The sequence below is a fragment of the Natator depressus genome, chromosome 13, assembly GCF_965152275.1.
Source record: "Natator depressus isolate rNatDep1 chromosome 13, rNatDep2.hap1, whole genome shotgun sequence".
In the NCBI taxonomy this organism is placed as follows: domain Eukaryota; kingdom Metazoa; phylum Chordata; order Testudines; family Cheloniidae; genus Natator; species Natator depressus.
In genome coordinates this window covers 21880325-21903468 of record NC_134246.1, presented here as the reverse complement: position 1 = coordinate 21903468, position 23144 = coordinate 21880325, and positions in this window count along the sequence as shown.

The window sequence follows — 23144 nt, the reverse complement described above, 5'->3', positions numbered from 1 at the left end:
ATTGAATTTACATAATTTTTGTGCGTATGTGTAATGATGAGAAGTTTTAAAACAAACTGAGTCATCCCCAGCTGCTAAGTTCTGACATGTACTTTAAATAAGTAAACCTGGGGATGTGGAGGAGAAGGAGCAAAATTGGTTTATATATCCCACTGATCATAGAATTATCATCTGCTATCAAGCAGTTTACCATTAGACCCAGCTGGTGCCAACCTGACCAGTGCATTTCTCCAAGCTAAGCTAACAAAGCACTTATTTGTTATCCAGGGAACTACCTCTAATAGACTTCCAGTGAAATAATATTTGCTTTCCAGCCCTACTTTGAATCCCACTCACTTTGTTAAAAAGATTGCCTCTGGCTGTCTCCACTGGTCTAATCTAATAGTTTCTAGTTTGTACAAGCAAAGCGCTTTCAGCCAACTATATAAATAACTTAAAGAGAAGAAGACACTTTTACAGCGCTCTGTGCCGGGTGCTACAGAACATGACAGATTAGTAAATGACGCTTCAGTGAAGCTCATCTGGGAACCTCTGTCAGTTGAATATGAGCAATTACAATATTGTATTTGGGCTGAAAGGGTTGTCTGTCTTCTTACAAAAAGGCTAACAAGAAAAATAATTCCTGTCTTATTTCTCCTGTGCATGAAACTGGTCTAAGTGGCTCTAGCCCATTCCATACCCCCTCCCCCCCCCACTACCATTTCCATTGCAGCAATGGGAAGGGGGTGAGGGGAGAAAAGAAAAAAATAGTTATTTTCTGTTTTCACTTTTGGCTTGAATCAAAAAATGAACAAAGAATAATATTAGGAGACAGGACTCCCCAATGTTGGAGAAGGGACTCTATATCATATCAAAGCGTGTTCTCATGCCACCCCCCACTTCCACTCCAGCAGTGCGGTGCCTTCCATAAAAGGAATAGTGCCCCCGGCCTATTGAAATAGCTGGATTTATCTCAGCTCATCTGCTAAGATCCCCTGGCCAGATGAGGTTCAAAGAGTCACGCAGGATTTACCCATGCCATTGCCACTGATTTTAATAGGAGCCTTGAAGCTGAACTTGGTGTGACTTAAAATGTAGGGATTTTCAATGGAGAACATTGAGAGACCATTGAACTTTGGGCCAGATTTCCTGTAGGCGTCTTTAAAAATCCCAGGCATACTGTAGGGCCAAGTTCATCCTGGGTGTGACTCCACTGGAGTCAATAAAGTTACACCCAGGAATCTGACCTGTGGTATTTTGGTACAGGATTTCCCGGGCTCTTGACAAAGGTTCTTTGCTATCGAAGCTGGCGCTCTCTGAAAAATCAACTCCAACCATCCCATTACAAGGACCCCTCATCCACATCTGTCCTTTCCCTTCCTCATCCCTACTGTTGCATCACTATTTTTGTAAGTGATTCTTTTCATGAACTTGAACTTGCAGAATGCTTCCCTTACATTATAGAAATGAACTGCATGCCGTTCCAGGTTCCCTCCTGCACTTCAGCACTTGGGTGCCATGCCTTTATTTTGGGTCTGCATATAATTTGTGCCTCACGCTGACGCTTTGGCAGGTTAAGAGCTTAGAGGCACATATTGTATCTGGAGCTCTTTTGAAACAGAGGGCTTTGTTGTCAAATCTTGCTGAATGAAACCAGTCCAGTCCCTTGCAACGCCTGCAGGCAAAGGATTAACCTCTTCGTTGCCGTGATTTGCTTATGTCTATGTCCCCAGCATTTGAGGATGGCTGTTACTTTCAGAGGCACAGAATACATAGATGTGCCAACCACCTGGGTGAACTGTACAATGTAGACCCCACAGCCTTCAACTGTAAGTTCTTTCTGGCACGGACTGTCTCTGAATATGCACTTGTATCGCACCTAACACAGCGGGGCACCGATCTTGGCTGAGGACGGAAAGTGCTACTATACTATCTATAACTATGGCGGCACTGATACTCTGCCCTATTTAAGGTTGAATTCAATTTTCGCATTAAAAACGAAAAGGTTGAACGCCTGCTTTACGTAAAAAATAGTGTATCTGCCCCAAGTTTTCACCACAATCTCTGAATAAAGTTTGAATTTTCTGAGGCATTTCAAGAAAGTCAGTTATTTTGTTCCTGAGTTCTAATAAATTAATGCCAGGCTTGGAGCATCCTCTTCCCCAGACATGAGTGAGTGTGATTTTCCAGAACTGTGCAGCACAGACATTAGACGGGAAGTCAGCTGTTTCGGATGCTGGAAGCCCTACTGGGGTAGAGTTGCACTCATGGTGTGTTGCCTGGTGGCTATCCTAGTGATGCGATGATGTGCGCCTCTGGGTGGAAGAGATGCAATAGCTTTTCACATTATCATCATCTAGGCATTTCTAACATGGTGAGGGCTGCCAGAATTTTAAGGAGAGGTACCCTCCTGGAGGCAGCATTCCCGGACTTCTCATCAGCATCACAGTGTTGCCAGCTCTTTCCCAGAACCCTAGTGTAATTTTCAGGTGGGCATGCCCAGGAACAAAGAGCAAGGAGGTCGGTTGTATGTTGGGTCCTAGTTCCCATCAGAGCATAAACATTTAATTGGTTATGTCTGAAAAATAACAAAATGCTCCAAGAATGAGAGGAAAGGGATCCAGCTTCTAGTGCATGGTGTGGATACGGTATTTACTCTATTCTAGCTCTATATCTAGGCCGTTAGGCTTGGATTTTTAAAGGTATTTAGCCATTGGTTGCTCAGCATTGCTATGCCAAATTGACTTAGAAGCCTCACATCTCATTTTCAAAAGTGACTTAGAAGCTTAAGTCTCACTGAAAGTTTATAAGACTTAGGCTGCTAAGACCCACATCCTCACATTAACTGGAGTTAGGTGTCTAAACACCTTTGAGGAGATTGGCTCATGTAATTTTGAAATGCCTAAATACTTTTACAAATCCAGGCCTAAGACCATACCCACTGTGGTACCTGAAGTGTAAAGGTGAAATTCTCTCTTTTTCCCCTCAATACAAAACTGTACAGAAACAGGTTTTCCTCCCATCCCCCCCATTCTCAGGAATATAAAACGGTGAGAAGCCGTATGCATGTGCTGAAGTTTATGCTATGTGAGTAGTTCCTGTATAAATTCGATGGGACTACTCACCACATGCCCAGAAATTTGGAGGAGAAACAGGGCCCAAGTATGGAACAATTCAGTCTGTAAGTGCAGTGTTTCTCAAACGTACGATGGGTTGAAACTAAGGGTCTGTATACAAACCCCTTTCACAATCTTAACTAGAGTGTCGGTAGCTTGGCACTTGGATACTAGTGCAGTGGGTGAGATAAACCTCAGAGAGAGGTAGGAACTGTAATGTCATTATGTGGGGTGGTTGTTTTTTTTTTAAAACCAACCAGAGCTATTGCCGATAGTGTGTCAGCTCTGCTGCCTTATGAAGGGCTTCAGAAAGTTTTACTTGACTTGACAGCTTGTAAAACAGGTTTTTGGTTTTAATTGTTCAGCTGGCAGATGTGAATCTCAAACAGCTGTAACCTGTGCTCAGAAGAGGGTGGAGACTTCTCTGAAATTCTCCAGCTATGGAGGGCATCTCCCTCCCTACCCCCAACAGTAGGCCTTCAAGAAAAAAAAACAAACCCCAAACCTCTGTTGCAAGCTAAACAGCTGTGTCTCCCCGGTCTGCACGTAGCACTTTGCTGATATGGCCAGGATCCAAAATTGCATTTATGGGGGGAGCGGTGTTGTGGAAAAGTCCTGGGTCCCAATCAATTAAATCAGTGGGAGTTTTGCTCTTGACTTCAAAAGGGAGCAGGCCCCATCATTCTTTATGAAAAGTGTCACATTTCTCCAAGGTAAAGTTTTGCAAAGGGCAATCCTGTTGCAATTTTCCACTGGCGTCTTTGCAGATTACACAGATGTCATTGCAACATTGTTTTGTGTCTGTTTTCATAAAAGCGCGTGAAAATTCCCTGTGATTTACATTTTTACAAAACTGCACTGACAGTTTGTGTGGAAGTATCTGCATGCTATAGAGTGAAAAGGGCAACGAGTGTCATCTTTTTGCAAACCTCTATGAAAAGCCAAACTTCCCCAGTGTTGCTTCTAGTGCAAAAACTTTCAGTTTCAACGCTGATACTTTGGCTGCTTCTGCCAGTTGCATAATTAGCTCATACCACTCTCCAAAATGCAGCGTCTTCATGAGAGACTCCAACCTGCTTATTAGGTCTCAGTTTAAGAGAGCAGAGGGATTCAGCTATGCTGGCATTGTCTGAAATGAAAGCGGTCTCATCAGGTTACACCTTTTAACTCTGATCTATAAAAGCACACAGATAAGTGGTGCTTCCCCACCCCCTTTATAATACAGTCTTCCCCACATCTAGACAAAGTAAAACACTTGCAGGAGATTCATTAATTGGTCTAAAGCCAACCAAAATAAAAACAATCTTGATTTGTTTTTTTATATACTCCAGGTCCAGCTCTTTTTCAGTGTCTAGCTGAACTGAATACGCCACCCCACTCCTGGAACCCCTCCCTAGCCCAATGCCCACCTTGATCTGCAGTCAAACAGTTATCAATTCCAGAAAGAGAGAAAGAGACTTGGGGTATAATGACACTCCTCCCATGTGCCTAAGGCTGCCAGAGTTGTGTACACTGGCACAAGTACAACAGAAACTAAGCCTTGGCCTAAAGCAACGTAACACCCAGATAAACAAGCCTGCCAGAAAGGGGCCTGGCTGAGGCTTCGTACTCAGAAGACTCCAGGATTGGCTGATACAATTACTCGTGAGCAACAGATAGCTTGAAGACAAGGGTGTATCCAGGAAATTCATATTTCTCCACAGTATTACAGCCTGCATGGCAGCCCTCCAGTACATCCTCCCCCACACCCAAAGAGGTTTTCCCAAATAATTCAAAGCAGAGACATGGATGCTCATATATCCATATAGATGCAGGGAGGATGGTGCCCCCAGAATAAAGGTTTGCCTCGTTTTCAGTGTTGATTTAACACATTTAGCTGGGGGAAATACCTTCTCACAAAAGACACAGGGAAACATTGGCTTGTGCAAGAGAATCAAGTTAACATTTGGGTCAGTCAGACAAATTGGTTGGGGAGAAACAGGAAAGAGACCCAAACTTTACCCACAGTTCACATGCAAACTCCAACAAACATCAAGTCATCCTGTTAGCTCCTCTAGACCCCAAGTGTATTTCTTCCTTTCCTGGCTCTGGTTTCCAGCAGAGATGGCTGACTAGCACAGCAAAATAGGGTGACCAGATAGCAAGTGTGAAAAATCGGGACAGGGTGTGGGGGGTAATAGGCGCCTATATATGAAAAACCCCCAAATATCGGGACTGTCTCTATGAAAATCGGGACATCAGGTCACTCTACAGCAAAACCTCTTCATAAATACAGTACTTCTGGCCTGACTAGTGACAAAGTAGTTCTGAAAAATCAAGCAGGGGAGCTTGTCCTCACAACTGTTGTAACCCTAACAGTCTGGATATCCTTCTGAGGGAAAACTATCTGTATTGTTGGGTTGTCTCCTCAATTTGAACAAGTACCCATCCATGGGTGATTTTGGATATTCCCCAATCCCTGTCTCCTGATTCGTCTAGCTGTAAAACAAACAGATTTGCTAGAGTCATGGAGATTCTAAAACCAGAAGGGACCATTGTAGTCTGACTTCCTGTTTAACACAGGCCAGAGAACTTCCCCCAAATAATTCCTAGAGCAGGTCTTTTAGAAAGAACATCCTATCTTGATTTAAAGATTGCCAGAATTGGAGAATCCACCATGACCCTTGATAAATTGTTCCAATGGTTAATTACCCTCCGTGTCAAAAATGTACTCCTTATTTCCTGTCTGAATTTGTCTAGCTTCAACGTCCAGCCATTGGATCATATACCTTTCTCTGCTAGATTGAAGAGCCCATTATTAAATATTTGTTCCCCAGATTGATCAAGTCACCCCTTAACCGTCTCTTTGCTAAATTAAATAGATTGAGCTCCTTGAGTCTATCACTATAAGGCATGTTTTCTAATCTTTTAATGATTCTCATTGTTCTTCTCTGAACCTCTCCAATTTATCAACATCCTCATTTAGTTGTGGACACTAGAACTGGACACAGTATTCCGGTAGCGGTCGCACCAGTGCCAAATAGAAAGGTAAAAATAACCTTTCTCCTTCTACTCAAGATTCTTCCGTGTATGCATCCCAGGATCACATCAGCCCTTTTGGCCACAGGATCACACCAGGAGCTCATGTTCAGTTGATTATCCACCACAATCCCCAAATCTTTTTCAGAGAATCACAGCTTTGCAGGATAGAGTCCCCCCATCCTGTAGCATGGCCTATATTCTTTATTCCCAGATATACCCATTTACATTTAGCTGTATTAAAATGAATGTTGCTTGCTTGCTCACAGTTAGTCTCTGTATCAGTGACCTGTCTGTGACGTTATTTACCACTCTGCCAATTTGCTCTGTGATGATTTTAGGTTTTCTTCCAGGTCACTGACAAAAGTGTTAAATAGCATAGGGCCATGAGCCGATCCCTGTGGGACCCCACTAGAAACACACCCGCTCAATGATGATTCCCCATCTCACTGACAAGGGTTTGTAGGAGGAATGTGCTCACCAGGGAGAGTTCTGACCCCTGGGCCTGCTCCTGCCCCCATTGAAGGCAAGGGATATGCAGGGTCAGATTGTGACAGCTCCCTATCAGGCAGACTGCTTGAGGTGAGCATGCAGGTAGTCTGCCCCTCTTCCCTTCCCCAGCCTGTGGGCTACCCACTCAAGGACCTGTCCCAACTGCAACCCTCTGTACATACGGATTGCTTCTTCAGTGCTCCCCCACAGGGGCACAAGCACCGCAAAGGGGACAGGGAAGGGACTGTATATGTCCCTACCACTCCGTCTACCCTGGCCTGTGAAGCAAGGAGGACAGGCTCTGGAAGCCAGCTGCACCATCCTGAAGGCAGAGTGGGTGGAAGCTCGTGACAACCTGATGCACAACCCTTCTTTGAGCTGCTCATGGGGTTGTGCAGGCTGAACCACCCTTGACTCAGGCCAGTGAGTGAATTGCACAGACTAAACCCCTGCCTATTGTGCAAAGCAAGTACAAGTCAGTGTGAAGGTTTAAGTGACTGCATGAGGCGCAGAGCAGAATCAGACACTCGGGGCCTGATTCTCACATTTCCAACGAGATCTATGTCGCTGAAATTGGCCCCAGATTGTTTACTATACTGTAGTGCAGGAAAGAAAGTAATCTTACATTATTGACAAGATAAAAATCTGGTTTAGTATCTGGAAAGAGATCATTTTCACAGAAAGCGGCCATTTAATAACCATTTATCTGAACCATTCAGGAATAAGGCTACTTATGTTTGGTGGAGCCTACACTGACTTAAAAGCATAAGCAAATATTTGTGATCAATGTAGCATTTAAAAGGACACCTTCAGACTTGCTCTGGGTGGGAAGGAGTGAGAGTCCCAGCCTACCATTCACAATAAGTGAGAGTGGCAAATTCGATTATTTTTTGTCGGATTATGGTAGCCCCTAGAGCCCCCAACGCGCACACACTCTGAACAGCTTGGACGGGAATGTTGGCAAGCTCACTGCTGACCAAAAGCTACCAGCACTGCCAGAACCCTATGGTCTGATGATAGTGCACTTTAGAACTGGACTAGGCAACTCAAGTGATTACTCATTTCTTTTCAAACAGTTTGAAGTTTCCATTGCCAGGGAGTTTCTGTCAGTTAGTTCAGGAAGGGAGGAGAAGTGCTGGATTGATATTGGCGTGGGGCCAGACTGTCCCTATGTCTCCTCCGCATGTTTTGAAAAGGCGATCCTATTAACTTTCCTATCCTTAGCGCTGTCTGAGGGGTGGGGGGAACATTGCTCTGGTTAGCATAGAGACCTCCTCAAAGAGCTGGCAAAGTCAGTATCTGTGTCTCATGGCTCCAGTCACCAAGCTGCTTCCTTTACTCATTTTAGCAGCCGTATCTCAGAGGCAGAGAAAAAAGGGGAGGGGGGCAAACATACAAGAGCTCCACCCTGCAGCAGGCTAAGCACCCACTGGTTTCAGTTCTCAGCACCTCACAGGACTGGGCCCTATCATCTTCCTCCTTTTGGCATTGAACTTTTCTTGGCAAAAGATTAGTGAATTGACTGGCTTTCAACAAGTTTTATGAAGCAAGACGAAGGCATGCCAGCACAGACAGCACATTAAGTGCATTCAGCAAGGAAGCCTGTTATACTGGTTGTGTGCACACGCGCCCATGTGCGTGTGCACTGAGGGCTCGAAGGGAGCTATTGGCTCCCAATGGTAAGCAGGAGGGAAAAGTTGCAATAAAAGCAACATATGGCTTTTAGCTTACTGCCTTACCTCAAATGAACCTCCATTAAAGTTTCTCTAACTCTGTTGATTCCCCTTTAAAGATGATTGTTGTGCTTACCCACATGATAGAAACATCTGATTGAAAGATTAGGGAATTGAAGGAATCATTCATATGTTTGTGGTTATTTTGCTCGAGGGTGAGTGTCCTTCCTGACCATGTCTTCAGTGTTTGGGCACGCACACTCACCTAGTCACCTGCTCTGCCAAGCAACTGACAGAGCCATACGGACAGATGGAATGCAACAAGAACAACAAACGGGGGTCTAGTGATTTACAAGGGAATCATTCCACCAAGAGATCTGGTGACATCACAAACCACAAAAGCAGAGCTGGAGACTTGCTGAAGCCGACTTCATTCTCTGTAACATGCTTTTGGGTTGTTTTTTTCAAACTATGTCAATCCAGTGTTGTGGTTGAACTTTAACATGAATTAACCATTTATTAAAACGACAGCTACACTAGCAGGGAATGAAACTAGTACAGCATTACAGAGCTTTTTGCATGCAAGTAAAATGGAATTTCAGTAGAGGATCAAACTAGAACACTGCATCTGAACTTTAGATCCAGGTCCAGTGCTGAACTTCACCACTCAAGTCCACATCCAGTGTTTAGTCACTCAAATCCAGAGTTTCAATCATCTTTAGTCATGTGACATGATATTTCCCAGAATCCCCATGCAACAGATGTTGGAGAGTTCAAAAATGGACAGTCACAGTCAATGTTCTCTCTACTTTTTGACAGGCCTTTTCTTCTGTGCAAATTTCTTCTGTGCAAATGTTTGTGCGCACAGTGTTTCGCCGTGTGCGCGGGGTTTAGGATCTGTGTGCGCAGGCACACACGCACAGCTTAGAGGGAACAGTGGTCGCAGTCCATTGCTGTATCTCCCAACAGGTCCTGATTCCCATAGATACTACTGGGAGCTGAAGGTGCTCAATATCTCACAGGATTGAGCTGATTATCACGGTCTAAATCAGAATGATCATTTACTGCTTATATACATACACATTATATATATACACACACACACCCTGATTAACTTCTGGCCCATAGAATCTCTAAAGATCCTCAGCTAGCGTCAATCACTGTAGCTCCACAGAATACAACAGGGGAGATTCTATACTGTCTCAGAGGTGGAGCACAGAACTCACAACCTAGGGGAGCTGGGCTAAGGTGCATTTGAGCCACTTGTGCACTCACCCAATCTAGGGCTGCTCTGTCTCCCTTTAGTAACATAGGCCCCCAGATCTGTCTATCTAATTATAGCAGCCTTTCCATGGCTGCCTATGGGCTACTGAGCTGCCCAGAATCTTCACAGCGCTGCAGACTATGGCCTTAGCCTGACATGCCCCTCCTGCACCAAGCCCCAACCCAGCACACCCTTTACACCATGACTTTCAATGACATATTTCAAAGGAAGACTCATGGTTGCTTTCCTCAGGTCCTGCACTGAGGGAATCCTCCCCCAGTTGGATATAGGGCTTTTAGGCCTGGATCCACAAAGGGGCTTAGGTGTCGCAACACCTAACTTTTAGGAACCCAGAAAGCCACCGGAGCAACAATGGAATTCACAAAGCCTGAGCCAGACCCCTACGCTCCCTATACAATGAATGGGGGCAGGCACCTTAGAATGGAATCCACAAAAAACAGCATGCTAGGTGGGAAGCCACCTAAGCTAGCCAATGGGAGAGGCTGATGACAGGGGTGTGTGTCCATGGTGTTCAGCACGTAACTGCAGCCTGCAGGGAGGTGCCCGTCTCTACTTACATTCCACAGCTGAGAACCCTCTGCTGGAGGCAGGTGACTAAGCCATTTCTTGCGAGAAAGAGTTAACACCATACAAAATGGCCAGAGAAAGGGGGTGAAGGAGGCGGCAGAAACTGCATCTCATGACCGTTAGCCCCCTGGGTAGGGCAGTCCTGGGAGGTGGGAGACACCAGTTCAATTCCTCCCCGCTGATTGATTAGAAGGGATATGAACAGGGAACTGCCACACCTCAGGTACGTGCCCTAGCCATTGGACTATAGAGTGAATCTCACTGTTTTTGGCCCAATATTTAATTATTAAGCTATTTAATTAAATGGAATAATTTCCACAAGACAGAGAGAGAGCGCGCACTACATCAGAACATCCCAGAGTCCAGTGGTTAGGGTACTCACCTGAGAGGTGGAGGGATGAAGTGAACCAGGGTCTCCCACATCCCAAGTAAGTGACCTTACCACTGGCTAAAGGATGTAAGGCAGTCTGCTTCCTCTGGCTATTTGTGTGGAGTTATATGCCTACTGGATCGAGCCCTGCAGGCCAGAGAAGCAGAGGAATGTCTGTCTTTTCCCAGTGAGAGGATCACACTGGAGCTTTGGCATGAGATAGGCATTCGGACACCTAGAGGGAGGAATCTGTGTGCATGCTTCGAGGTAGAAACAAGCGCCAAGAGGACTGGGACTTAGTTGGAGTTTAGGAACCTAAGTCCCTTGGTGGACTTGGTCCTTAGTGCCCCTTTACACAACTCCAGGCCTCTCATCCATCATAAACAAACAAGAGCAAGGGTTAATATCTAACCCTATGTGCAGATATTACTGGCTGGGCAGACTGTCAGTACAGGGTATACTATGCATGTGTGTTTCAGTTCACAGTTAAAGTAAGATTATGCCAGCATTCCTATGAGAAACGCATATGTTCACAAGGTTGGGTTTTGGGGGTGTTTTTTTGTTGTTGTTTTGTTTTTTTAAGTTGAAATATTTTCTGTGCCAGAACTTTGAAGTCTAGTTTTTGAGTAGTAATAACAATAAATGAATTGCCAATATGAAACTGGTTTAGACCAATAGGGACCTACAGTTGTTTCTGTCTGACGTCTCTCCAGTGGCCACTGGGCAGTATAGAAGTAAGTTGGTAGTGTCAGTCCAGGTTCTAGTGGATACATGGCCTCATCAAACAACTGGCATTTTGGATACTCATTGGCAGTGTCAGCAGAAGACCCAGGATTTAAATGGGAATACAGAGTAAAAGGCTCTTTCCCCTAAAGTTGGTCCCTCTTGAACAAGGTTGACTAATGTTAGCAGAGTTGCATGGAGTCCCTTTTTCTGTGGGCAAGCCCAGGACTTCAGACCACTGAACTGTAAGGCCAGCATTAAAATTCTACATGCACAAACTACGCTGTTGTCTTTTGCTCTAGTACTCATCTGCCAGTCCTTTTACAAGCTGGGATTCCTCAATGTGACATCATGATCAGCATGTTTTAACTGGAAGCGAGACATTGATCCACACCTTGAACCACCCACACACATACATCACCACAAGCACAGTAGCTGCCATATCTTTCTACAGGCTGGAGTTCTGAAAGCACAGACAGTCCACCCACACGCTGTTTTATAGCTGGGCATGTATAGATGATATATTTGCCGAGACCCTGCACCTAGGCCTCTGTGGCATATGGACAGAATAAGCAAAGTGGAAGTGTTATTCTGGCTCAGCTAGCAACTGTAACAAACTAGGTTCAGCTGGAAGTAGCCCCTTCAGGTGTGCATTAAATGAGCAAACACTTTTGTATGTGCCCCTGTTATGTAGGTGCACAAATCTCCTGCAGCTGGGGATGGACACATGCACAGAGGTATGCATTCATGCCCCCCTGACTGGCACACTTGCTAGAGAGTCACTTATCCACACGCTTGCCTGAAAATGTGGCCTTAGTATGTCTTTGCGAGAGCTTTAGGCTCTCAGTAGCCTCCATCCTCAGAAATGGAGGACACTTCCCTGAACAAATACATGATTGTGTCACTTCTCCATTGTGCCCCCTTGGGGCTGAGCTGGTGTAGCAGCCTCTTCAGCTCTGGCTCCCCTGTTAACCGCCATCCAAGCCTGGGGTGGCTTGCCCCTTTCCATGACTGAGACCTCCAGCCTGGTCACTTAGTCCTATTGCTTCTGAGGTAATAATGTGTCTAATAAAACAAAGTCTAATGACTGTATCTCTGGCCTTCTGCCCAGCCTGTGATTGATAGTCCTTGTCTCCTGTCACATCGGGGGGCTTTTACATCCCCTGCTTCAGGGAAGGTGTCAGTAGGAGAAGCCAGACAATCCCTCTGTTCTGGATTCCAGCCCACAGACCCTGTATTAAGCAGATAAGATCTGCTCACTCGCACTTGCTGCTGTTTCCCTGGGTCACTTCCCATCTTCAGCTGCCTTCAGGCCCCTTTCATAGAGCAACTCCTTCCAGGAGCATAGCTACAATGGGCCTATAAGGTTATGGGGGCCCAACCAACCAGGGCTGCTCTTCCTTAAGTACCATTGTAGTTACACCACAGCCTACCTATAGGCAGACAAGGCTCTGAGGAGCAGGACGCAGCCCTTTGCCAACCGGGTTGCTCAGGGAATCGCTCCCATCTCCTCCCTAGCCACTCCCTGCCCCCAGCGAGGGCTGCTCTTAGCCGTGCCCAGCCCACACCTGCTGTTGCAGTCTTGGCCCCTACTGCCAAGACAACTCCCAGCCCTGGTCTTGGCCACCCCCAGACTCGCATGGTGGCTGTCGCTTCAACAGGAAAATGCTCACCCAGAAAGATGTGGAGGGCTGCAGGGGGCAGAGTAGGGGGACCAGGTGGGATGTACAGGCTGGGATTGGCTAAGGTGTGGCATGCCAAGGCCAGGCTGAGTGGCATGAGCTGGAAGTGCGGAGGGTTTGGAGCATGGGGGGATGCCAGAGTGCAGTTGTGTTTGAGCTGAATGACTCCAGGGGGAGGGGGTCCAAATGGAAGACACCAGGGGAGAATTGTGGGGGGGCAGATGGGGAACCAGTTCCTGGCCCCAGGGGTGGAGGCAGCCACCAAGGGAGAGTTGTCTGGGACAGATCGGGAGTGGCTCCTCCTTAGAATTAATCTTTTTTTTAGTTTTAGAAAGAGTTTCTCCTACCTAGGCTAGATTTACAGTTGCACTCTACCTCCTAGGCAACATTTTGACAATGAAAGACCATTGTCAGCCTGGTCTAATTTAACTGGCTGATCAGGTTTATGGTGTGGCACAAAAGTAGCTGGAGCTTACCAGTGAACCTTGCCCACTATGGGCTAGGATCAAACTATCCATATAGCATCCGATCTTAGAGGTACTTAGAAGATGTTATAGATTTTCGTGAGGGCTGACTTGTTATCTAAGTCAAGTGCTCATTAGCCAATTAGCTACCAACCTGCCACCTAGGCAGTTAATTACTTCCAGGGAGGCTGAGATGGGTTCATTCTCTTTAATGAAGCTCAACACAGGTAGACTGGACTCTGACTTCCCTTAAAAGGGGCCAGCCACCCCATGACAGTTTATATTTGCTATTCATTTCTTTCATAAAAGCTATTTCCCTGGTGACTGAAGTGCCTTTATCAAAAGAACTGGCAGCAGCAGCCTGCACACTTCTCCTGTTCCACCCTACCTGGAAAACCTGTGACTTTCATTGACAACACCAAAAGACATGTAATTTTGCAGGCAACATTACCACCAAGCTTTTGCATATGGGGTGATTAGACATATACTGTTGGACTCTAATATTCATTGTATAACTATTTGCATACACAAACCCACTAGGCACAAGGAATCACAGTAACTGCATGTGTAAATGCAGACACAGTTGCAGGTGTCTGTTTGAAGATGTGGTCCCAATAGTGACTGGTGTAGAGCAGCAGAAGGGAACGCCACTCTATGGCAGCTAAACAGCTAAGATTCTACATACAGATAAGCACGAAGAATGCACAGAAGGTGTCACTGCGGAACAAGCGAAATTGATATTTGTAAGCTAGAGGCCCTGGGAATGAGATCCAATTCCCCAGTTTACACACACACACACACCTTGGATGCATCAATGTTTCAAAAGCACAGATAAGGGCACATGTGATCTCCACAGCAGTGTAAATGACTGCATTCTCGGCCAGGAAAACTAAGTAACCTTGTGCAAGTGACAGATTTACACACAGTTACATTAACAGTGAAAACTGACAGATTAAGTACAATTTACATACACCGTGTGAAGCAATTCTAAATCTGTAGGTCACACCCATCTGCATGGGGTTTACCGATACATTAAATCCATGCAGTTTATATATGCACACACAATCTAATCTAGGTTAGCTTCATTTTTCCATGTTGTGTAGTTGGTTTATCATATGTTACTACCTATGCCTATTGAATCTTGGCCAGAAGAACCCAGAGCATGTTCCTGCTCACCCATCTTGTAACGCAAGAGTTCTCAAAGGGACTTAGAAATTGTCAGACCAGAGGCCCATCTTTTCCAGTACACTTGTCAGAGATGGGATAAGAACCTTGCAGCAGGTAAGGAAAGTTTCTCCTCAACTCCCAACAGCAAGTGACTGGTTTATGCTCTCAATGGAAGATAAATAAAGGGTGATCTGGTTTTCAATTTTTTTTTTACTAAGGGAAGTATATTTGTAGTTTTGAAGTCTACATATTTTCTGATAGGAGGAAATTCAGAGTAAATGGACTTTGTATGAGAACTATCTGGAGGTAAGCAGGTAGGAATCAACGCCTTCATGCAAGGACAGGGTATGAAGCAATTATTTGGGTCTCCTAGCAGCTATTCTTGCCCTTGGATGTGGGGGGATCTGTGTGATCAGACAAAACTAATTTTGGACCCAAGCCACTTGACAGTGTTCCTTTAAAACACAAAGGGAGCAAGAGAAGTTGCCTGCAGACACACACTCCCCACAACTTCTCCCCCGACCCCAGCATATTATTCCTGCTCCTCCTCTGCTACCTGAATTGAGCTTTTCACCTCTTGACAATGGATCAGAGCAGTAACTTTTCTCATTCTGTTGCCACACACTTTCATTTGAACTATTTCAGCCTCTCACTTTGGTGCAATGCAGTGGCCCTGATTCCCCATCACTGTTGTACTGTATAAAAGGTGACACTGCAGGTGTGGGGGGGTGTTTGTGCTGCAGAAGGAGGAGCAAAGTGAAATGGTGACAGCAGGGCCTGGGTCTTGAAGCACTCTATGTAACATATTATTGGGAGCTAATATCACTCCCTCCCTATGACCAGTCATTTATTTTCTACACAGACACACACTAAGGTCTGGTGTCCAACCCTGATCATGCTAAATCTCATTGCCAAATTTAAAACTGGACCCCATTGCACCACTCAGATTAGTAGGGGGAGCTCCAGACGTTGAGAGAAATAGCTAGCATGAAGTGGTAGGTAGCAGCGGCCCGCAGGAGACAGGTTATCCCAGCACACACTTGTGCTGAGAAGGGGTCATCCAAAATACTGGGAGCCTTTTGAATTCTGGACCCAGGATAGTCAATTTGATGCCTCCCTTCTTAGGGGGCAGTCCAGTCCTGCATCCTATTATATTCTACCCCAGCAAGAGGAACAGTTCAAATACCACAGACGATCACAGCCATTTTGCAGTTGAGACGGTCTTAGAGTTGGATTGTGGGAACTAGGAGCTTTGTGAATTTGGTCAGGGTTCAATTCCTCACCAGGAAAAAAAAATTCTCTGCCAAAAAGTGATGAACTTCCATCTTGGAATAAAGAGCAAATTTTCACACCAGCTAAAATAGTACCACTTTCCCTGTGAAAATGGCTATTTATCTCAAAACGAAAATGCCTTGTCTTCACTTTTGTGGGGAATAAAGATAGATTTGGAGACAAGACCAGAAGTTGTTTAAATATTTGTAGAAGAGGCAAATACAATTTTTCCCCTGGGTTACCAGCTATGCCCCACTGTGAAGGAAGACAGCACAAAGCGTATGTACTATCTCGTCCAACGGCTTAAAGGGTGGCGTGGCATCAGTGCTACACAGGTCTACTGCACAAAAGTCAGCTTCACCCATCCCTAGAAACAGGCCTGAACCAGGCTACTCAGTCAAGATGCCTCAAAGCTTTTGGAATGTTTGAAATCTGAACCCACATCAGGACCCAAATTCTGCAAGCAAACCCTTCCTTGTTAGTGGGCCAAACCAATTCCCTGGAGCCATGCACGTGTTAGATCGAGATCTGAAGTTTGTGGCATGGTCCCTTCTGCAATAATTACCTACATGTCTAATTGTGAGGGAGACATATTGAAATGAAGGGGACACACTGTGCATTGTGTAGTTATAACACTTGATCATCTTCCTCATTGTTCTTTCCTATAGCTGTAGGGAGCGTATCAGTTTTTCCAAGAAGATAAATTCCTCCTGTACTCTGTTGCAGCACTAAGGGCTGTGGAGGCTCAGCGATATGATATGCAATCACTGTTCTTGCCAGTGCAACAGGACACCAGTTGAGCTGCATTTTTGGCTCAACACCATGCTTTCTAGGAATCACTTAACAAAAAAAAAAATAAAATAAATAAATCAGGAGTGTTATGGAAGGAGGCAAAATTATTAAAGTGACACACCCTGCCCCTTCCTGTGAAGGCACGGAAGTTGGCTCTCATTAAGCAGTATACAATTTAAAAAAAAAAAAAAAGTGCCTGGAACGTACGGTAGGGTAAACAGAATCGCAGACCTTGTCAATGTAAGGTATTGCTGCAGACTCTTTAAATGGTCACTTTCTAATGCCTGGCTTCACTCATACATGCATGCTCAAATGGATACCTGCACTTTGCCGTCACAAACACCTGAACATGCTTACACTTGTGTGCGCCCTTGGAGCAGTCCAACGCCTGCACCATGCACAGGTGTTGACATTTGCACCTTCGCATTTCACTGCAGCCATCTTCAACTGTGACATTTCCCCCGCCCGTTTCACGGCTGGTCTCTGGCTTCTGCAAATATTACTCACCAGAGTCCTAGTCTAGCCTCTGATGTTCACAGTGTGCACTTTTCTGATGGTGCCATCTTAATGAACAATAATGATCTAAATGTCCATTTATACAAGCCTGTTATCAGTTTCCATGTGTCCCCAATTAAAACTGGGATATTTATCAATAGCATTAGTTCTTTAATGGCACCCATTTTACTCTAACAGCCTCAATGCCTTTTCCTTTAGGCTAACCCCTCCCTCTGCTCTTTCCCATTGTCCAGTTCCTTTGCCATTTGGGAAAATGCATGCTTCACATACATGTCTGTTGGTCTCTGAATTTAAAAATAAAGATTTCCCAACTTTGCATGAATTCGGACAAGATCAGGTTTCCTGGGTTCAAGAATGTCTCTTTTACAGCCTTCCTGGACAGGACCCATCTCTCTAGCTCCTTCAAATCTATTCTGTTAGTTTACATGGTGACACTCAGGAAACATAATCCAAATGAACTAGAAAAGTGTGAGTTTGAAGTGGAATAGTTAAACTGCATGAACCCCCTGTGTAGACGCACATTCGCAAAAAGTGACCTTAATTCAGTTTAGCTTAATCCACTTTCATAATTTCAGAGTCCACAGTCTTTGCACTTCTGGAAGCTATGGCTGTTGTGTCACCAAGAGTTCTAAGAATTTGTAGGTAGTCACGAGGGTCTGTGGATTCATCCCCTGCATGCCTGAATCTCAGGCAGAAAAATCTGATGTTAGAAAAGTGGAACTGGGACACTTAAAACTAGAACGGGCAACATGCTAAGAGACATATTGGTCAAGATCCTCGGCTGGTAACAATGAAACCAATGAAAATGAGCTTGTTTACAGCTGCTGAGTTCCTGGCCCAGGGTCGGGAACAATCCTGCATTAGCAGGGGGTGGTATGGGTGACACAATAGACCTTTCCCTTTTCTCACTTACAAGGGCTTGTCTACACCCAGAAATCTGCACAGCTTTAGTTATACTGTGTGCTGCTATAGTGGTACAACCCTCCTCCCTGCCCCTAGTATGCATGCAGTTGTAACGGTGCTTATATCAGAATAGCTTATTCCTGTATGGAGAAGGGAATACCTATACACTGGTATAACTGCATCCACACTACGGTCTTGTCTACACCATCAGCAAAGCACTTGTAGAACTATACCAGCAGATCCCTTAATATAGACACAACGTATGCCAAGGGAAGGAAATTTCTCTGCTCGCATAGTAACAGCACCTCCCCACACTTCATTAGCTAACTTGACAGAAGCCCTCTGTCAGCATAGCCGTGTCTACACTGGGGGATTTGCTAGCACAGCTGTGGTGGCTGGTTGTGTTTCCCCTACCCCATGCACACACACCCCGACCCTCATAGCTATGTCAACAAAACTTTGTAGAGTAGTAGTACTAAGAGTTGTACTGGTATAACTGTATGGGTAAAAACACCCCTAAAGTGATAGTTACACCGGTACTAAAGTTACATTTAGACCAGACCTAAGCTTCAATGTTTATTTTATTGACAATGGTTCTCCTACCCAACGTATTGAATTTCCGATTCAGGGAAGGAATTTAGTGTGAAAAAGAAGCAGCGTGTTCCTCAAGCTGCAGCAACATCTTAGAGAATTATTTTTTTAAATGGTCTTCGAACTCGGATTCTCTTGAGATGAATTACTTTGATCAAGTACCACAACATTCCTAGTGATCCTTAAACCTGTTAACTGAAAAATCAACATCTGCCCTACGTGTCTTGCTACAGGAGCAGACGAGAAGCCTTACCTCTGACAATGTCACCTTTTCAGATTGCAGATGCTTAACCCAGGCCATCTGTTCAGAGGAGTTTGTCATCTAACAGTTTGCAGGGAAGGGGTGGGATGAGAATGTTTTTTGCTCCTTAGTCTAGAATCACTGTTATATAAACTCAGGGATTATCAATAACTTCACATTACAAATCAGGTCCTGTTTGACTCATTAAGAGCTGCCAGATTGTCTCTATGCCTGTTCTGACTCATGTAGCTTATTCGGCATCCTCTCTGTTAACGAAGATAGCAATTCATTACTTTACACTAGCCGAAGGACCCAGAGGTTAACTTGGTTTTCCCTTTTAAAATGACTTTTACAACCACGTGGCAGCATTTCCTTCTGCCTTGGCAAAATAAGATTCAGACTAAACCAGCCGACAGCCTATGTCACTCAAACTATTCCAACCTCAAAAATATTTGCTCCTAAAATTATGGCTGGATAAATCTGAAGTGCCCAAACTTGGATTAAAGTAGTTAGCGTCCATTAACTCCAATTCAAGATCAGTTCCCTTGTTTTATCATGTCTGACATTACATCACTCTCTTGCAGTAGAGCATATAATCAAAAACCCAGATGCCAACTTTCTCCAGAGGTTTTGGAAGAACCATTTTTTTCAGCGGGTAAGAATCTGAGCTATGACCTTGTTCCTCAAGCTTTAACTGAATCAAATTCAAATCAGCTTTCTCTCTTTATTTGACCAGCTCTAGAATTTGGCCACCAGGATTAACAACAATTCTCTTGCAATACAGAGTCCCAGGGCATCTTTAATCCTTAGAACTCCTCAAATGGAGTTGTCTCATCATTAGGGTTCTAAGTGGAGGAAACTCAGCTCTTATCTATTTGTTCCACCTGGACCTGGTTCCCATTCCCTCCCAGCAGGGGAACTCAAGCCCTGCCTAGAACTTCCCCCACAAGTGCTGAATGTAACCCACTTCCTGCACAGACAGAAAGCCTCTGTTGCCTCTTACTAAGTACTCCTTATTCAGTCTGGAGCCAATTCCTGGTTCCATGGCTCTGGTGGGCACACTGCTGAGGTCCAGCTGCCTCCTACTCCTTCTACAAAAGATAGGGGTGGACTACAGTAGCTCCCTTTATGAGTCCTAGGCCCATCCCTGTTCCACTGGGTAAACACCTTCTCTTTTTCTCAGCACAGTATCTTACCTGTAGCCACAAAGGCCTGGAAAATTGGCTAGCCTTGAAGGCGTAAAGCTCCTCGGGACTGGGCAGCATCCTAAAGGTTTATAATTGCCAGTGGTCAGGAGCTTCTTTTGAACCACATTCCTTCAGAAGATGGTACCGCCAATGTCACAGCACCATGCTGGGGAGTTGATTCAGTGATCAGTGCTACTCCCTACAGCACCTAGATGAAGTTTGAGGTCTCCCATTAAAAATACCAAAGAATGACTAAATAGATCAAAACAAAACCCTCCTGAAATCTTCTGCAGTCAGAGGAAGCCATAGCAGGAGCCTAAGGGGAAGAGAAAGAAACCACACAGGGTGGAAGGGGCGTAATGGAGAGAACCAAGAGGAGAAGAAAACTAAGGGGCAATGAAATTAAATTTTATTTTATCTTTTTTACTATGACACAGGGCCACAGGCAAAACCCAAGCCGATTGTTTCGTTCTTCCTGTGGAAACGTTATGAAATCCAGATTGACAAAACGTTCTGATCCTTCTGAGGTTGGCATTTTTAACTGGATTGGCTTCGCGATGGCAGCACATTACTGCACAACTCAATAACTAACCATTGTGGAAAAATGCCATGTGCCAACAGCTATTTTCCACAATTTTGCTCAGAAAATCTGAAAGAAATGCAGAAAATTGATTTGCAGCCCTGGCAGGGATATGGAGAAACAGTAGCATGAGGCTTCAGGCCAGTAATTTATGTTTCAAATATCACTGAGTGCTTTGCCTATAATTTCAAGGGAGAATGATAATAATTAAAAGCACAAACTCACCAGTCATTTCTTACAAGGGAAAATGCTGAATGTAGTAAGTGCACGGATTTCTTTAAGGGCTTAACTTTTCCAGTGGAGTTTCAAAAATTAAATGCAATAATAATTTGTATTCCAAGACTATCCCAAAGAGCTTTCCAGTCCATATAAAGGAAATGCTTTACCCAGCACTGAAGTGCAGCCACCTCTGGGCTGAAACATGGTAGCTAACACACCCAGCATTGCACAGTACTTTAGGACACAACGTGTAACAAAATTTTATGTTCAGCTTCAAACTACAGAGAGATTTTAAAAAGACAAGACAATACATACAATGAAGACTGGATTTCTTTTTTTTTTTTTTTTTAAATTGGCTCTAGTTCAAACCAAAATTAATTCAGGGAAGTTTCATGGCCTGTGTTACACAGGTCAGACTAGATGACCACTGTCGCCCCTTCTAGCCTTAGAAATTGATGAATTAGCCACAATGGAATCTGGCTAGGATATTGGAGCAAATGCCTCTAATTCTTATACAAAATAGTAATTAAAGAGCTCATGGCACAAGGACCTAGGTCCATGGTTTTATGCCTCATTCACAGTGGTCAGGCCCCACTTTAATACAAGACTTTGTTCATGCCTTGGGAAGATCACTTTCTACTGAATGACTAGCCTCCTCTCCTACCAGGGGAATGCACAGGAATTTAAATTCCACCACTTTTGGAGGGGCATGTTCTGTTTGCCTGCCCCAGCCAGAGGAGTTTGTGCCCTCATCACAACCTCCCCCTCTTATGCACACCCCTACCTCCTACAGGATCTTGGGTTTCCTTAGACCTGGTCAGTATTTAGACAGGAGGCCCCTAACTCCACTTAGCCTGTGAGATCTGGTAGGTTACATTATGTGTTTAAAGCATTGCATTTAAAAAGTTAAGGCTGTTGAAAGAACATTTCATTGTACAGAACTGCAGTACAATAAAGAATCACAACAATCTCCTATAGGCCCAGATTTTCAAAAGAGCTCAGTTCCCACTTAGGCACCTAGTTAAGTGTCCAGATACACAAGCCTGTTCTGTGCTTGCACAGGATTTGCTTGTGCACAAACTGGGAGACTGCTTGTCTAACCTGCACATGAACAAAATGGATGGCTGCAAGTATCACTGGATAGGCCTGTAGAGAAGAGGGGGAGACCACATATCACCCCATTTACATAAGAGGCCTCATAGAGACAATACACCTCATTCCAAGGGAATTCCTTAGAGAGGAGAACAGGAGTCTATGGAAAGCCATCCAAGCAAAGAATAATGCCATTACAGAAGAGTGGATGCACCTCTGGTAGGTCATGGTGTAAAAGTCTCTTCTCCTCCAATGCCCCTTAGTGACAATCACTCCAGCCCTGCAGTGTTCTTCCTCTTGTCATGACTCAGCCCTATAGCCTGGCCTCATTTAGTCCCACCCCCTTCTGGGGTAACAGAAAATCCAGCAAACAATTCTAAGACCTTGTGTCAGCTTCTCAGCCTCAAACTCTGAACTCAGTGATCTTTAGCTCCTCACCTCAGGGCTTCACAAATTCTTTATCTTTCCAGGCTCCATGGCCTTGCACAATTCATCCTTCTTTTAGGGCAGGGGCTCACAAGGTTCCTTTGGACTCCTCCAAACAAATCCAAAATGAAAACACAAACAAATCCCTATATCACTCCCCAGGCTCAAGCTTTCACCCCTCTTAACTTTCCCCTTTATTCTGGTTCCCCCTTCAAGCACCTTCAGGGTGGTTTGATCCCAACCCTTATAGCAGAGCTCAATCCTGAAGCAGAATCCACCCTGCTAGGGTCTCTATCTTTCTCCTAATTGCTTGCCAAAGTTCTCAACTCCGAGGAGCATGCAAGTCTATCTCATCTCAGGGCTTTCTCTTCCCTCTATTGCTCTGAAACCTTCCCTGGCCTAGGGGCCTCTTTGTTATATAGAGAAGAATTACAGAATTCCCTTTCTCTCTGTAGTCATCCTTTTACTCTTGACTACCTCTAACCACTTTGCTTCTCCCACAGCTAGGATTCATCTTTAATTGGGCAAGGCCTACCTTCCAGATGGAACCAGGTGCCCTAATTGAGCACTCAGCTCCTGTTAAGTCCAGGATGTGGTATACACTCCCGTCACAGCCATCAACATGAAATCCAATGAATATTTGTGACATTTGTGAACATTTCATCTTAGCTGGTTCCTGGTGTATGTTGAGAAAGAGCTGAGACAGACCTTAACCTTTGTTGAAGGCAATTTGCAGAATCATTGACTTAAATGTTTGGCTGAGACCTGGCCTACCATTTTGCAGGTGCA